Source organism: Urocampus carinirostris, chromosome 3 (genome assembly GCF_059441175.1).
Source record: "Urocampus carinirostris isolate Australia breed hairy pipefish chromosome 3, RoL_Ucar_1.0, whole genome shotgun sequence".
Classification (NCBI taxonomy): Eukaryota; Metazoa; Chordata; class Actinopteri; order Syngnathiformes; family Syngnathidae; genus Urocampus; species Urocampus carinirostris.
In genome coordinates this window covers 60,411,928-60,429,092 of record NC_142351.1, presented here as the reverse complement: position 1 = coordinate 60,429,092, position 17,165 = coordinate 60,411,928, and the positions used below count along the sequence as shown (strand labels likewise).

The 17,165-nt window shown below is 37.9% G+C and overlaps 1 protein-coding gene across 2 annotated transcripts in view; it reads right to left on the bottom strand.

Annotated features, from left to right (window-relative positions):
• Positions 1 to 15,197, bottom strand: part of pcbp4 (poly(rC) binding protein 4) — a 93,486-nt gene extending 78,289 nt beyond the window's left edge. For both annotated transcript variants that reach the window (XM_088332777.1, XM_088332778.1), the window contains exon 1: positions 14,922 to 15,197. The gene's annotated coding sequence lies outside the window, so the exon portion shown is untranslated. The remainder of the gene's footprint in view (positions 1 to 14,921) is intronic.
• Between the last annotated feature and the right edge of the window lie 1,968 nt (positions 15,198 to 17,165).

Here is a 17,165-nt window from a genome sequence, read left to right as displayed (position 1 = left end):
CTCTCTCTTAAAGTGCCATGCTAGATTCTTAAGGATGTATTGTGGCTGTGGTTTAAGGCTGTTATCTGAACCCTTAACATATTCCTGTCAAAAAAAATAAAGTAATCTGTCAAAGATATAAGATGTTCCTACACCTAAAATAAAATGTATTGTTCTTCTTCATGTTTGACTTGTATGATAAGTCTTGACCTGGAGAGGAATGGACGTCAACAGGCTGTCCTTGCCCAACACACACCACAGGAACTCTGACCCTAGTGGTTAAGGGATCCAAACAACCAAGCAACCATGATAAGTCTCAATATAATATAATCTTTGGACAAGGTTGTAGGAAAAGAGCATCTTACATATTTGCACGTGTATGACATACAACTGTAAGTATTTTTGTTTATTGTTGAGTTATTCGACAAACACTTGGGTTTCTTTGTTTTTATTTTAGAATATTCTGTCATTTTCTGCACTATTCTTCTATCCGTCCAAAAATTCAATACTTGAATGAAGAAGATAGATGAAGAAGACATTAATAATATCTCATCTCATTAGCTGCACCGCTTATCCTCAGTAGGGTCGCGGGGGTGCTGGAGCCCATCCCAGCAATCATCGGGCAGTGGGCAGGGGACACCCTGAACTGGTTGCCAGCCAATCGCAGACATTAATAATATGTATTTTAAAAAATAAGCAACCAATTTTTATCATAAGCGTTAGTTGCAGCAATAGTTTTTAAAAAGTCTAGTTTAACTTAGATTTCATTACAGGCTTCAATTCGTAATCCCGAGTCATCTCTCCTCCTCCCAATTCCTCAAAAACAACATCGAGCTTGGCCCTGCAGATCAAGTTAATTTGCTAAGCTCGGCCAAGGTTGGTCTTTGATATGCGCGGGCCTGGGTCGGGTCGGGCTGGATTATTTTAGGCCGGATCTTACCTCAGAGCTCATGTGGCCTGGTTCCGCGTAACAGCTACACACATTTCATGCCGCAACAGAGATAAGAAGCCTGGATCTGTTTTCACGGATCGAATGAGGAAGATGAGGATCGAGGCCCCGACAGCGCTGCGTTATTAGATTGTAACATGCGCAGGTTCATTGCTCCGAGGCAGGTTCATTGCCGCACGAGATTTGGCACTGACACGGCAGAGGAAATTCATTTGTGCCGTGACAAAGCTCCTAAGAGCTTTATTAAGTCCTTTCGAATTCCAATGACACCTCGCACAGACGGGAAAAGAGCTTCAGACACGTAGATATCGACACACTGCTGTGAACATTTAGCTGAAAAAAAACAACCTTTCGCATTATTGAAAAGAGAAAAATGTATTTACCCGTAATATAAGATTATAAATCAATACAAAATTTTGCTTCACTTTATTTTTAATAAGCTCAAACTTTGCAGTTAGTTACAATGTGAGAGCACCAAATCTTAACCACTGATATAGATAGACAGTGATATCGTAACATATATAAAATGCATTAGATTTAATTCATCATCACACTATTTTTATTCACAGTACCAGAGACAAATGTTAACTTTGTTGTGCATTAAAAATAAATGATCTTTAATTCTATTCTAAGCATTGTAAGTTACAAACACTGTTGAATTACAACCATGATTTAAATCATCCATTAACAAGGTTCACTATGAACAGAATACCAACATATAATTTACAACTTGTTTAATGTTCTTCAGAGTTACATTCATCATCAGAAACCCCAAAATGTTGTTTCCCTCATCGTGTTTTTTTGCATTTATTTATATCTTTCAGAAGCACTTTCTGTGTTCTCCATTCTCTAACATTTGTCTCTGGTAAAGTCACAAAAAATAATGTGATAATGAGCTAAAACCTGATGCCTTTTTGTATGTTATCTATATCACTGGTTATCCAGTGGTTAGGATTTGGATTTTTGCGTTCGACGCACACCCGAATTTTGGGTTCTCTTTTAGGTAAATAAATACATAAATACATGTGGTGAATTGTTCTAACTGCCGAATTCCAGCTTTATTTGAAAGGTTTTAATATTTCCATTAAAAATGAAGTTAATGGGGCAATTATTTTGTATTTTTACAAATCTGCCCTTATTTTGTTATCATATCATTGCCATTTATTGACTCTCCACACCCTCTAGGGTGGATCTACTTTTGTAACCTATGAGATTTAATAAAAAGAAGGGTGTGTATAAAATGTTGGACTTTCTTAACTGAAGGCTTCTCTCTCTGTCTTCTTTGCAAGTTAAAAAAAACATGGACGTTTATCTTCTTATTATGAGAGAGATTTACACATGAAGTTAGGTGCACACATAAAGTGTGGTGCAGCTAATGAGATGAGATGAGATGAGATATAACAGTATTTTAACATTAAAGAGAAACAAACTTAAAGGCACCTGGTGTATTTTTTCACCACTAAACGTTGCTGTATTGTTTGGTGCAATTGAAAAGCTTGAATCCAAACTACGTAGACTCAAAGGGACCAAACTGTTTTTCATCTATTTTTTTTGCCAAGCCTTTTGAGACTTTTTTTTTCAGGTACCCGTGACAGTCAAAATGGCTGACAATCATGTCGGCTCACTCTAAGAGGCTCATGTTATGTCAAAAAAGACACATTTCCTGTCCTTCAAGTATTTTATAAAAATGTACACTTATAGAGTTCACGTCTTTTTGTTCATTATTTAATCTTTTAACGAATTACATATTTTACCAAGAGAAGGAGCTACATAATACACACTCTTAATACACCAGGGGGGCCTGCCTCACTATTTGAGAACCACTGGATTATGGTAAGTAAATTTCTTGGGACCCATTACTATGGGCAGAAGAAATAAAACCAACAGAATAACAATAAAATGAGATGCGGTCCCTCTCAAACACACCGATTGACTGAACAGGGCAAGGATAATTGTCATTAACTGTTTAGGAGATTCCGGCAGCCACTTTTGTGTCCTGACCCACCAGTTGCGAAAATATGGGTGGGCAAACAATTAGAGTAGCAGGCCGCATTGGTTTTGAGAAAAAAATTTGAAAAGGGCACTGTTAGGAGGAAAAATATGAATTTTATTTCTGTTGTATGATTGTGTGTATGAATGGGTTAGTGTGAAACGCATTGTAAGGCACTTTGGGAGATCTTCAATGACTTGAAAAGCGCTATATAAATGCTGACCATTTACAGGTACAGTCTCTCATTGGCAATAGGATCGGGAAAACGGTGAAGTAACATACATGCCATCCTTTTGACATTAGAAATTAGGAGATGTTATAGTGCACTCTATTTATACATGCGAGACACAATCCATCCCCGGAATGTTAAAAAACAACAACATGTGCTTGGCTAAAACCAGAAGTGGAAAACTTCCACCAATGTCCCTTTGAAATAAAGTTAAGATTTACATTTGAAAAGCTGAGAATTTGAAGGATTTTCTATCCAAAGCGTAAGTAGTAAATTATCAAACTGATAATGAGGTGTAAGTTTATTAATTATATCCGTTGCACTGCATTAATAAAAATGGTTTCCATTTTCTAGAGAACAAAATAACAGAATGCCACAATGATCCTAAATCAATCTTTTGAAGGCGTGGTTGCACATCAATTGCAGTCAATCGAAGCCGGATGTCTGGAACGTGTCAATGATATTAGCAGATGCGAAATACGATCCCCGCTGCTGCTTTGCCAGGCCTGCACTGACGTTGCCTTCACTTGCTTCCCTAGATGAACATATAAAAAAAATTGTCTCTTCACAGAGAGAGAGTGTCGACTTATGAGGTTTTTGTCGGAATCTGAGCACAAAATATGATTTCAGAATAGTATCCCATCAACTATACCAAAGTCCAATAGAGGTACAAATAATTTGATAGTTCAAAAACAACAAATGAGAGGAACCTCAATTCAGAACCTGAACAAAACTGATATAATTCCGACACTGTTCACCAAATGTTGAGACAATCTTCGAGATAAAACCTGCAGACATATTTTTTTGATTCAATTTCCCCCTAAGATCCTGCTCGGAGCCTTCGCTCTGAAAATGCTGGTCTACTAGTGATTCCAAGAGTCAAGAAGAAGACTGCAGGTTCAAGAGCCGGTGCTGTGGGAAGCTCAGACCTGGGCAACCTCAGTGGAACTGTTTGAATCTAGGCTTCAAACACATTTCTTTTCTGTAGATTATGAATGACCAATATTTTATGTTGATGATGCTGCTGCAACATCTATTGCAGACTGGTCATTCTGGGCGGGGGGAGTACTTAATGTGCAGCCCCTTCTCACAGTTTTCTTAATTTCCTCAAAACCTGTTATTGGCTTACCCTCACGTATAAGGTAAGTCTATGCAAAGTATCAAATGATAGGTAATTCTCCATTCAGAAAAAAGTTCTTGCATCAAGAAAAACATTATTGAATCACTTGACTTGCTGTTAGCTTACTAATACTCTTACTAATTCATTGGTTTGGTGCTGATGTGTGTGCCAAATCAGAGTCCTTGGTCTCACTTCCACCCTCTGCCCTGAGGCAGGAGAATTGCATACATCACTCTGCATCTGCAGATACTCAGCACAGTAATACGTGAAATGCTGAATGAATTAATAATATTCATAATATGTTTTGTTATTTTAGCGATTTGAAAAAGGAAATTACAAAAACTGTAAAGTCAAATGATAACACTGAATACATCTAAACAAACTATATTTATAAATGTATTCATTATAATTGTATGTGCCAATGATGACTTGTGAGTTTTTTTATAATCTGTTTTGAGTAAACTTGAAACTTTTTGGGGAATAAAAAAATGATTTGAATGAAATTACGTTCTGTTCCTAGCTGGTGCTCTTATCTCAAGTTTCTGCTCCCCAGTTAAAGCAAATAACGCAAAGTCAGGTAATTCATTCCTCACAGCACTGAGTAATTTTGAATACAAATTTTCCAGTAAAAGAAGCCTACGTGTATAAGGATGGCGGAAATGTGTACCGGCATAAGAGTGGTTTTGTTTGGGGAAAAAATGACAAGTTTCTCATCAGCTAGCAGATACGGGAACTTCACGTGACGAGTCTGGCTTATTTTATTTATGAAGACTCGCTCAGTGGGGCGGATGCAGGTGGGTTTCCATTATTGAAGATGCTCTTCCACTTCTTATTGGATCTGCCTCTCTCAGAGCGCATTACGGAATTGCATTTGCACGGAGGGGCAGCCGCCCATCCCCGGAGAGCTGCGTAGCCCTGGAGAGTTTCGCCACAACGACATCACGATTTCGTTATGTTTGCTCATCTTTGAGAAAAGCATCTTGTTCTCATTTGTCGCCATATGTAAACTGGAAGACGTAACGTCGAGGTCTTTAAGAGAATAATTCCTGTAAAATATTTAGGCCATCAAACACTCCCAGTCTACTCGCTCAAAGCGATGCCCGATTGTTTAGTTGTGTCCTACTTTTTGGCGCTTTTTTTCGCGTGCATTCGCTGCAGGCAGGCGGGACACGTGCAAGATTCATGAGCGTCTCCAGGCGGTGAGAACGGCCATTTTCAGCATCAATCATAGGTTCCACTTCTAGCTGTTTATCGATTCCGTTTTACAGACTCCAAATACAACGATTTCATCGATCAAAGAAATCATTCCTCTTAAGTCAAATATTAGCGATGCAATATATTTTCGCTACAGCACCAGCCTGGAGCGCTATAGATCTTCAAGGCCGAGCCCGACCGTTAGTGGTTAATAAAAAATTAACACCATTTTACGTAGCTCTAAAAATGATAACTGCCACTGCTCGCAGTTGAAATCACTCGTGTATTACGAATGCATGTAAAACACAATGAATGACAAAGAAAATATGCAGCACTGGAAACTCAAAGCAAGGAAATATGTGACCTTGAATAAATCAAATCAAATGCTGGTTTGAGATCACGTAGTTGTGTAATTTTGTAACTGTAATCTGTGCAGTCCTTTGAGACATTTTTGTGATTAAGGGCTATATAAATAAATTTGACTTGACTTGACTTGAATAACAATGTACTTCAAATCATATTTGTCATTTGGTAAGATAGCTTAGAAGACACATGTCAAAGTCAAGGCCTGTGGGCCAACTCTGGCCACCAAAAAGCCCTTCTTCTTCAGCCCTCGCCATGATTTTTATTCATTATTGTATCATACACTATTAATTGTTGTGTTTGTTTTACTGCACTTTTCTTCCTCTGCACCCTATTTTACTGGAGTTTGGTGAATAATAGAATATTGCATTATTCTTTTCCTTTAACCCACTTTTGCTAAAATATTAAAGACATTATATTCTACTGAAGTTTCCTCTTTCATTTTTATGTCTTTTCTGTCCGATGAATATTCAAGATTACGGACAGAGCCATAAGAAAAAATTTGTTTTATTTATCTGGTCACATTAGAATTTATTTGTTAGGTTTTCGGTTGGTCCAAAGAGATACATTAGACAAATGTTTCTTAACAAGGTTCATTTAAGTTCACTAGACCAGTGTTTTTCAACCTTTTTTGACACAAGGCACACTTATTTTCATGAAAGAAATTTGAGGCACACCGTCCGTAGAGGATGTTTAAAGATGAATTGCCAGTGCCAGTTTCATAGATAGATAGATAGATAGATAGATAGATAGATAGATAGATAGATAGATAGATAGATAGATAGATAGATAGATAGATAGATAGATAGATAGATAGATAGATAGATAGATAGATAGATAGATAGATAGATAGATAGATAGATAGATAGATAGATGGATGGATGGATGGATGGATGGATAGATAGATAGATAGATAGATAGATAGATAGATAGATAGATAGATAGATAGATAGATAGATAGATAGATAGATAGATAGATAGATAGATAGATAGATAGATAGATAGATGGATAGATAGATGGATAGATAGATAGATAGATAGATAGATAGATAGATAGATAGATAGATAGATAGATAGATAGATAGATAGATAGATAGATAGATAGATAGATAGATAGATAGATAGATAGATAGATAGATAGATAGATAGATAGATAGATAGATAGATAGATAGATAGATAGATAGATAGATAGATAGATAGATAGATAGATACTTTATTCATCCCTGAAGGGAAATTCAAATTTCCAGCAGCATCCCTGAGCTGAGAACATTACAATAATAAAGCAAAAAGAATACAATATACAAATACCCAGTGTGACGTGCAAGTGCCCACTGTAGCGTGTTATATAGAATATCTAAATCATGTTGTTGTTAACAAAACTACAGTGTAAAGAATAGGTATAAGCACTTTGGTACACTGAAAGGACTGTTGTAAAGGGCTGTGTAAATAAAGTACTGTACATTTTACATTAACATTTTTATCATCATTTGTGGTTACCGTGGGTAAGGAGGTAAACCAAGTTGTTCATTCTGGTTAATAATTTTGATGTGATTTGGGATTGTATTACAGTATATGCTTCATATGTTTTCAAGTTTTACTATATTTTTATGATGTTTTTCTAGAAAAATAATAAACTGAAAATGAGCAAAAATGATTTTCTGGTGGAGCAAAACATGTTTCACTACGCTCTTACTCTTTCAGTCCCTTTTTTGTAAAATATCAAGATAATATTTAAATTATGATTCTTACTTTATTCCATTTATTTCATTATTTTCTGTTGGAAAATGTTAAACAGCTTCATTAAAAACAAAATAAGTGATCAATATATGTACCTGTTCTTTCTCATGAGCAGATAATTGCTTTATATAAAGATAGGAAGTAAATGCTGCCACCTAACGGTATGGATGAATGTTACAGCAGGGCGATCAATGGCAGAAAGCTATGTTTTTTAAAAATACTAATAAAATACTAATAACATTGGGCAATTTCCTGTAGCACATTAGACAAGGTGTCACGGCGCACTAGTGTGCCCCGGCAGACTGGTTGAAAAACACTGCACTAGACTATATGCAGAGCCTGAGGCATAAGCGAACTAAGCTGCTGCTTAGGGCCCCGTGACCACTAAGGGGCCTCAGAGAGCGGTTCACTTTTTGGGTGCCAACTTTGTCCCCATTGTCACATTCGTGTGTCTACAACAAAAACAGACTTTTACAGAAATACTACAGAAGCACTACAAAACTAAATATCAAATATAGTGCTTAAAAACAAGGACCTTAGATATTACTTTGCTTTCATCAGAAGAAGAAAAAAATAGTGTCGAAATACTACATAATATTACCGCAGAATTACTACAAAAACACAGCCAAGTAATATTACAAAAATACTAAAGAAATATGACAAAATAAATACTGTGGTAATTATGCCCAAAAAAATTACCAAAATAATTCTAAAATACTGCTTTGGAAATACAGCAAAAATACGTCTGCAGATATACTACAACAATAGATATACTATAATACAAAACACGACCAGAAAAATATTACTACAGAAATACTACTACAGAAGTATTACAATAGAAATACTGCAAAATACAACTCAAGCAATACTACAAAAATTCTACTATGGAAACAAGAAAAAAAAAACTACAACAATATAACTACAGTAATACTTTACTGCAGAAATACTACGGATGTACATCAGCAATTCTACTATGGAAATCCTACAAATTACAACAGAAGTTGTACAAAAATACGAACAAATAATTATAGAGTATTTCTACAAAAACACCAAAATCATTCAAGTACTGTAATACGACAAAAATACTACAGAAATGCAACAAAAAAATCTACCATAGTAATACAACAAAAATACTACCGAAATACTAAGTAAGCATTTACTACTATGGAAAAACGACCAAAAAAAACTACTGCAGAAATAGTGCAAAACATAAACTAGAGTAATACTAAAAAAAACGAACTTCAACTAAAATCCGAATACAGAAATACTAAAAAATACTTTCAAAAAACTACACCTACTGTACCGCTTGAAAACTAAATACAAAGTGAATATGAAGTACTTAAAACAGGGATATTTAATATTCTTTTGCTTTAATTGTTATTGTTTCAAAGACAATTTGATGAGACTTATCTAGTTCAAAAGAGCTATATCATGTAAATGTCTGCAGGTACAGTATATTTATTCCCAGATGAAAAAATGGATCTGTTTCCAAGATTAGCCTCTTGGCCAAAACTTTTAGATTGTCTGCGGGACAAAGGAGTTCCCACAGCAGTTGAGCATTACATCTTACAGTAGCTGTATAGGCCTACCTTGATAACTCCATCCATCCATCCATCCATTATCTGCACCGCTTATCCTCAGTAGGGTTAATAGCTATCTTCGGGCAGTAGGCAGGGGACACTTTGAACTGGTTGCCAGCCAGTCACAGGGCACACAGGGACAGACTATACGCTCGCTCATTCACATCTACGGACACTTTGGATCGGCCAATTAACCTGACATGCATGTTTTTGGAATGTGGGAGGAAACCGGAGTGCCCGGAGGAAACCCACGCAAGCATGGGGAGAACATGCAAACTCCACACAGGAGGTTCGATCTCATGATCTCAGAACTGTGCCGCACACGCGTTAACCACTGCGCTGCCGTGCTGCCCACCTTGATAACTCAACTTTTTTTGGATGCTTTTCGGTCGAAGCCCAAAAATAAATCCATGTCAGTCACTAATCCAACGTTGTGGGGTTGTGAAGTAAATACGGTGGAAACATACTTCAATTTTTTGCTGGCAAACCTTTTTTTGTCTGTGCGAGCGTCAGTCAAAAGATGACTTGTGCATCTTTGGAATATTTCATCATGTTGGGCGGATTCATCTTCGACAAGTGACATCCCAAATAGAATTGTCCTAAAGCTGTAAGATGCCCACGTTTATGAGGACATCCAATTATTTCTTAATGGAAATGAAAGGAGATGACCGTGCCTTTCTCAGATTAGTCTATCCTTTCATTTGTATGCTCCCAGGCGGATTGGATTTTTTTTTATAAAAGTATCATATTTTGGTCATGCACAAAAATCTATTGAATATTCCATTGTTAACTGTTGAAGTGAACTGATCCAATTTGATCTTTCGGTTGTGTATGAGTGGAAGTGAAAACTTGTATTGACACTAACTTCCAAATTTAGAATATTATTTGCTAGTTTTGTCAATACTAGACGGTTTTTAACTCTGTTTAAATAGGAATATCTCAAAAAATAGAATATTGTGCTCAAGTTTCTTATTTTCTGTAATGCAATTGGAATATATTTATTGCAAATTAACTTAAATATTATAAGTACTTCATTGATTTACTATTGCCGATAATGGAATACTTAAATATCCCGTCAAGATACTAGAATAGCATGAGAAATAATAACAGCAGGCAGGCCATTCAACTAATCAAAAATAATATGACATTTTTTGTTGCATAATTGCATTACAGAAAATAAGGAACTTTATCACAATTTTCAAATTTTCTGAGAAAGCCTTCTAAAAACTTGGAGAATGAAACTGTTAAAATAATGGTTTTTCATTGTTTACTTCAGAGGTGTCGCATTTTCTTCTTCTAGGAACCGAATATTTAAAAAAATGAAGGGCACGAGCACAACATTAGTATTTTTATGATCTTTATATTGTTTTAGTGGAGAATTTATTTTATTATTTATTATCTATTCATTACTATTACTTACAAAGTACTATGCAACCTTAAGAACAGATTTTTTGGTTTGTTTGTTTTTACAGAAACTCGGGTTTGCTTATTAGTTTAGGAACAGCTTCTTCCCGAAAGCCTTTATCACCCTGAACTCCTAACTACAGCCCCATTAGCATAATGTTCTGTTCAAGTACCACAGCAAATATAAACATATTTATCATATATTGTTCATATATTGTGTTTATATGTTTTATGTATCATTATGCACATTTTTACCTTGTAATTTGTTTTACTTGCCCTGAAAGGAGAACACCTCCAATTCAGTTATACCTGTCTGACAACAAAGGGCATTCCTTAATCATTCTGGCGGCAGTGGCTCAGGAGGTAGAGCGCCCGTCTTAGGATCAAGAGATCACAGTTCGAATCCCGGCTCCTTCGTGTTACATGTCGAAGTGTCCTTGGGTAAGACACTGAACCCCCGTTTTGTTCATTTATTCATTCGTTTGTTTGTTCATTTACTCATTTGTTCATTCATTCATTTTCTAATTTTACAATATCCATCAATTTTATGGAAAAAGAAAAACTTTAAAGGCTGTGAAAGGATAATTTGACCGTTTTTATAAGCTTCATAGCTTTTTACCAATAATTATTTGGGCTTGTAGCAAATATCTATTTCACTCAAGAACAAATTGTGGGTTATTTCAACGTATGAACTAAGATGAGTTCCATGTGCCTGCTTTGTACAATCCCAATACAAAATTTGAACTTTTACTATTTTCACAGCAATGACCATCACATATTTTTCCCACTGTCAACCAGAGAACAGAAAGCAAAACATTTGAAAGGTTATATCCTCCTAACCCCCCAAAAGGACTTTTGCTTGTCAGTGGCGTCACTCTTGTACTCAAGGCAGTTTGGCTGCATCCAGATGCAGCACTAATGCAATTGGGCATCTTTGTGAATAATAGGGGCTGTCACACAAGTCGCTGCCTCAGCAGCGCGCTTTGCCCACGCAAGCCAGCACAAAGATCGTCGTGTTCCCAACTGTTTTCATCACCCTGGCGTCCAATTGTCCGAACACAACGCGCCTCTTGTGTCACTCACTCACTGTGTCACTCACTCGCTCACATATTGGTCATCTTATGAATTTTCCCCGTATTCTATACGATTTTTCATTTCAAATTCTGTATGCCGTATAACAGTGTTCACTGTTTCCCAGATTTTTGTAAGACCCTGTTTGGTGAACAATTTAGGGGGTTCTGTGGCATGCCGCCCTGGACGAAAATATTGTACTTTTCGAACTCAATCGCATCAATTTGTTGCATGTTTAGAGGAATATCAAGGAGCGAGATCTATGATGACAAATTTCCGTTTTCAATCTTTTTGTAAATAACATATCTTATTTTGAGTTATTTTGATTAACTCTGCATTTATCTATACATTTTAAATTGTTATTGTATTTTTTTTGGAGTTGTAAAAGGATAGTAGGATAGTGGGATGTTTTGGCGCGTTCTAAGAGATGTGCAGGGCACCTGTATGATGCGGCAGGGGTAAACCAGTGAAAGCTGTCGGGCCCTGCTGTTGAACAAAGAGTCCCGAGTGACATGGCCACTTTCTTGTGTCCCGTTTCATCTGGACGGACGAAAGCATGACCAACTTGGGTGTCGAGGTACATAACTTGTTTGGGTGTTTGGGCATTTGGGTTGGGCATGGTCCAAAAATGTTTGTGTGTGTTTTTGCTATTTTATTCTCTTTTTATTTTCTTTGTTATTGTATGTGTTTGTCTTGTCGGTCACCCCTCTTGAGGGATATGACCAAGGTCGATAGATAGAATTATAATTTTTGATAATACATGTTTGAAAAACTTCTGGACAAATTAGACCCTGGCGGGCCGCCAGAGACTTTTAATGTTATGTGAAACAATGCAAATTATGTTTGTGTTTATTCTGTTAACCGTAATTTCCGGACTATAAACCGCAAGGTTTGTCACACATAATTTTATACAGAGATAGAGCTAATGTATGCATTTTTCCTCTAGCTGGCACGGGCACTCAAGCAGACAGGAAGAGGGAAGAGTGAGACGCTTGTTGTCAAGGAAGACGCAAGTCGCAACCGCCAATCAATATCATAGAAGAAGTTTGTTCCAGGCCTGTTCTGTTACTTCGGTTGATGTTGTTCTTTTGCCGTGTTGGGGTACTTGTGTTGCTGTATCTCCGTCCCTTTTCCACGTTTAAGTTTGTTTTTAAAACTTTGAAAAATCTTACTGAGAACCGCCTGCCTCTGTAGATATCTCATGTGTCAACATGGGCACGTGTGGCTTAAAGACACATACCTGTCAACCTGTACGTTTTTGCCGTACAAAGTACGTTATTATGCATTTTAAGACGTGTACGACGTACAAGAAAATCTGTATGGGAAAAACGCAAATTTGTAAATTATTGGTACCATACACCGACTATCACGAAACGGCAAATCAATCAAGTCAAACGAGTTCGCCGCTGTAGCCTCTATCTCGGTATCGTTTTTTTTCGTTGCAAACGAAGCGAGAGGTTTGATCCTACTGTGCGCATGCATCTGCCGCCTGGGGATTTCCCATCATGCATCATTCCGATCACACGTGAACAAAGTCTTAAAAAACATCGGATTTCATGTGGTAGTTGTTTATTTAAAGGAAGTCCGTCTCTTTTTAGAGAACCGGCTTTTTCGGCTCAACTCATTAAAGAGAGCCGGCAATCAAACGGCTCACTCGCTTTGATGCATTATATTACGAATTATTATGTTGTATAAAGGAGTGAAGAAAACAAGGAAGTATAAAAGGATAAAATGAAAAAAGACAGGTTTGTGGATATCCCTTTAATCAGTATATTACCAACAATAATTTAATGCAGAAAATGAATTCATAATTTTAATAAGAAAATTCTACTTAATTCTATTTGCATGTATTTTTGCCTTCTACAGTGAACGTCCAAGCTACTTAATTTTTGAACTTTTTTTTATAATAAACCTCATGTCGAGCAACTCAGGATCTCACAACAACATGTTAATTAACAATATATATGATGTAACGAAACATATGTACAATATAACATGTTAAACTACATAAATAAACACGTTTGGAAAAAAATATGGTGTAAGATTATTTTGTATTTTGTAAGGGAAAGTACGACAGCTTGTAAGGGCATGGAGCCGTGGAGGTTGACAGGTATGAAGACATATGCGGCTCATTGTCTGGAAGTTACAGTAGTCTGTCTTACTGTGAGGAAGTAGGTGACGCGTTGTGTTTGTAAGGTCTATTATCACTTAATAAAGGGAATTACAATAATTGATAAGGGGAACAACTGGCTGAGGTTGACAGGTACACTCGCCAGAGGTAAGATCTTAACCCAAAGCTCAAGTCTTAGCACGGGTCTGAGCCTAAGTCAGAGCCCGACTTGGCACAAATTTTAGCCCGGGTCAGGCCTCAAATGTCCATTATTACGTTGCGGTCGGGCCTGCCTTCTCCCACAATGACTTTTCAATGAATAAATATATGTTTATAAAAATATATCCTAAAACGATATATGGAATCTAAACTCAAATATAAAGAATAGTTTTGGCCACGACTGACAGTGGTCCGAAAATAAACAGAAGTCGCCTCATTGCAACATGCACTAAACTCATGCAATGGCAATTTTGAAGAACTCCTTCTTGTCATTGTCTACTATCTACCTGTCATTGTTCTTCTTTGTCTCTCGGCCTCTTCCTCTCTCTGAAAGTGCTGCACTAGATTCAAGGACGTACTGCTGCTAGGGTTTATGGCCCGATTTTCCAACACATCAAAATGAAGGATGACAATAGAATGCTCGGGTCAACTCTTAAAAAATATCCATCGATAATGGAAATTTGGCACATAATGTCATCTGTGCAGACACAGAAACATAAATTATTTAAATATGTAGACAGTCTTGTTTAACTTAGATTTTTTTCATTTATTATCATAAATCACGTCATTACCACCTTTCAAATAAATATGAAATTTTGGGTTTGCTTCGGGCTCGGTCCTGCAAATTAAGTTAATTGGTTGGGCTCAGGCTGGGTCCGACTGATTTTTTAAGCCCGATCTTATCTCTCACACTCACTCACTCACTCACTCACTCACTCACTCACTCACTCACTCACTCACTCACTCACTCACTCACTCACTCACTCACTCACTCACTCACTCACTCACTCACTCACTCGCCTGCAGTTAGTAACACTTGATGGCTTATTCAGTCAGTAACAGATGAAGGCTGCATTAAAAATATGACACCACGCGCGTGGAAATCATCGCGTTTAAAATTCGCCTCGCGAACGCACCACGCGGGTTCCGTCAAGTTGTACCACACAAATCGCGTCAGGAATCTCGGAACGGTACCTGCTCGGAACGGAAACGCTGGATCTGATGCTCCGGTTAGAGAAGCACAGTCATGGAGAGGACTTGCTCGAGGTTCGTTTGTATCCACATGGGAGGGAATCCACGACACGGCGAAGACACGCACGGATGAGCGTGGACGGCAAGCTGGTAGTGAGGACGCGGGACACTAACAGTGCACTCGCAGTGATGGAGAGAGAGAGAGAGTGAGCGAGAGACACAGAGAGAAAGAGACTGAAAGCGGGCGGTCAACAGTCGAGGGAGGTGCGGGGAGGGGTCTTACCCCCTACCCATTTTACACCCCACCCACCCCTACCGCGCCCGCCTGCACGCTTCTCCAGCCTGTCCTCACAGGACCCCTGCTGGAACATCTCGACATTTATTATCGCAACCTCTGTTGACGCCCCCACTTAAAACACTTATATAAACACTCCAAGATCTGTTCATATGTTAAAAAATGTTTGACTAATCTGGCATGTTTTCAGTATAGAGTTAAAAAAAAATAAAGGTGAAACATAATTAATGTTCCCCTCTGAAGTTGTGTTTATTGGAAACAAGTGCACGTGCGCCATCTGGTGGATATCTTTGAGCGTCGCAAGTGCTGTGCTACAACGGAGAATCGCCAGCAATCCCATCTTATTATTTACTCCATTACTTGTCCTCACTAGGGTTGCGGGATGCTGGAGCGGAGCCCACCACAGCCATCTGCGGGAGACATCCTGAACTGGTCCAGCCTATCACAGGGCACACGGAGAGCTACAATCCACTCGCACTCCTAGGAATACTACAAACCTGTCAATTCATCTGACATGCATGTTTGTATTTGGAATGAGGAAGAACAGAGGTGACATGCAGGACCGGGGGGAACATGAAAACTCCGCATGGTGAGATCAGTAGATGGAAGTTAACCCTGGACCTCTGCACTGTGGCACCCACATGCTAACTACTGATCTGCCGTGTTGCCCACCACAGCTACGAAAAAAGAAAGAAAAAAGTGAAGATTGGATATCATATGCGATCCTTTTACGCAGTATTTTACGTAAGTCTCTTTCCCTCTCTCTGTCTTTTTCTTTCTTCGTCTTCAACTTTCTCTGTTTCTCTATAACACCCCCGATTTCTACAACGTTCTCCCTCTCTCTCATATCTCCATCACCCCACCTATCTCTTTCTCTCTCTGTTTTATATCTAACTTATGTATCTCTCTCCGTCTATCTCACTCTCCCTCCACCCCAATCTTTCTCACTCACTCTCTCTCCATCGATCTTCCTCTCTCTCCCTCTCTCTCTCCCTCTGTCTCTCCCTCTCTCTCTCCCTCTCTCTCCCTCTCTCTCTCTCCCTTTCTCTCTCTCCCTTTCTCTCTCTCACCCTCACATCTCCATCTATTTGTCTCTCTCCCACCCCCATCTCACTTTTTCCATCTCTCTTTCTCTACCTGATATTCTTTCTCATCATCATCCATCCCTTTCTATCTCCATTTCTTTCTTTTTCTAACTTTTTTTTCTTCAATTCGCTCTCTCTCTCTCTCTCTCTCTCTCTCTCTCTCTCTCTCTCTCTCTCTCTCTCCCTCTCTCTCTCTCTCTCTTTATCTATCTATCTATCTATCTATCTATCTATCTATCTATCTATCTATCTATCTATCTATCTATCTATCTATCTATCTATCTATCTATCTATCTATCTATCTATCTATCTATCTATCTATCTATCTATCTATCTATCTATCTATCTATCTATCTATCTATCTATCTATCTATCTATCTATCTATCTATCTATCTATCTATCTATATATCACCTCATAAATATTTGCCTGTTCATCCTAACATTCTTTTTTCCGTCATTCTCTGTATTTTATTCCATAGTTATCCTGAGTGTCACGTCTAATGTCTTTGTAAACATTGTGCAGTACGTTTTCCATGGCAATATGTACTACAGTATTCTAATTCTCTCGCTATCTTTCTGTTTCCCTTCGAGCTTCACCACGAATCCCCCCTTGCTTCACCACGAATCCCCCCTCTCTCTCTCCCTCTCTCTCTGTCTCTATTTTAGGTTGATGGTAATCAGCAGATGGCGCTGTGTACTTTTGTTGTCTCTTTTTTAGATTTCACGGACAGCCCTGGTCATTAAAACACGAAGTTAGATTTGGAACCCACTGAGGTTGTGCTTGTATTACAATAATTGGAATGCTATTTTTCCCTGCTACATTATTTCAGGGACAATGGCACAGTGTGTTTGTGAGTCATGAATGA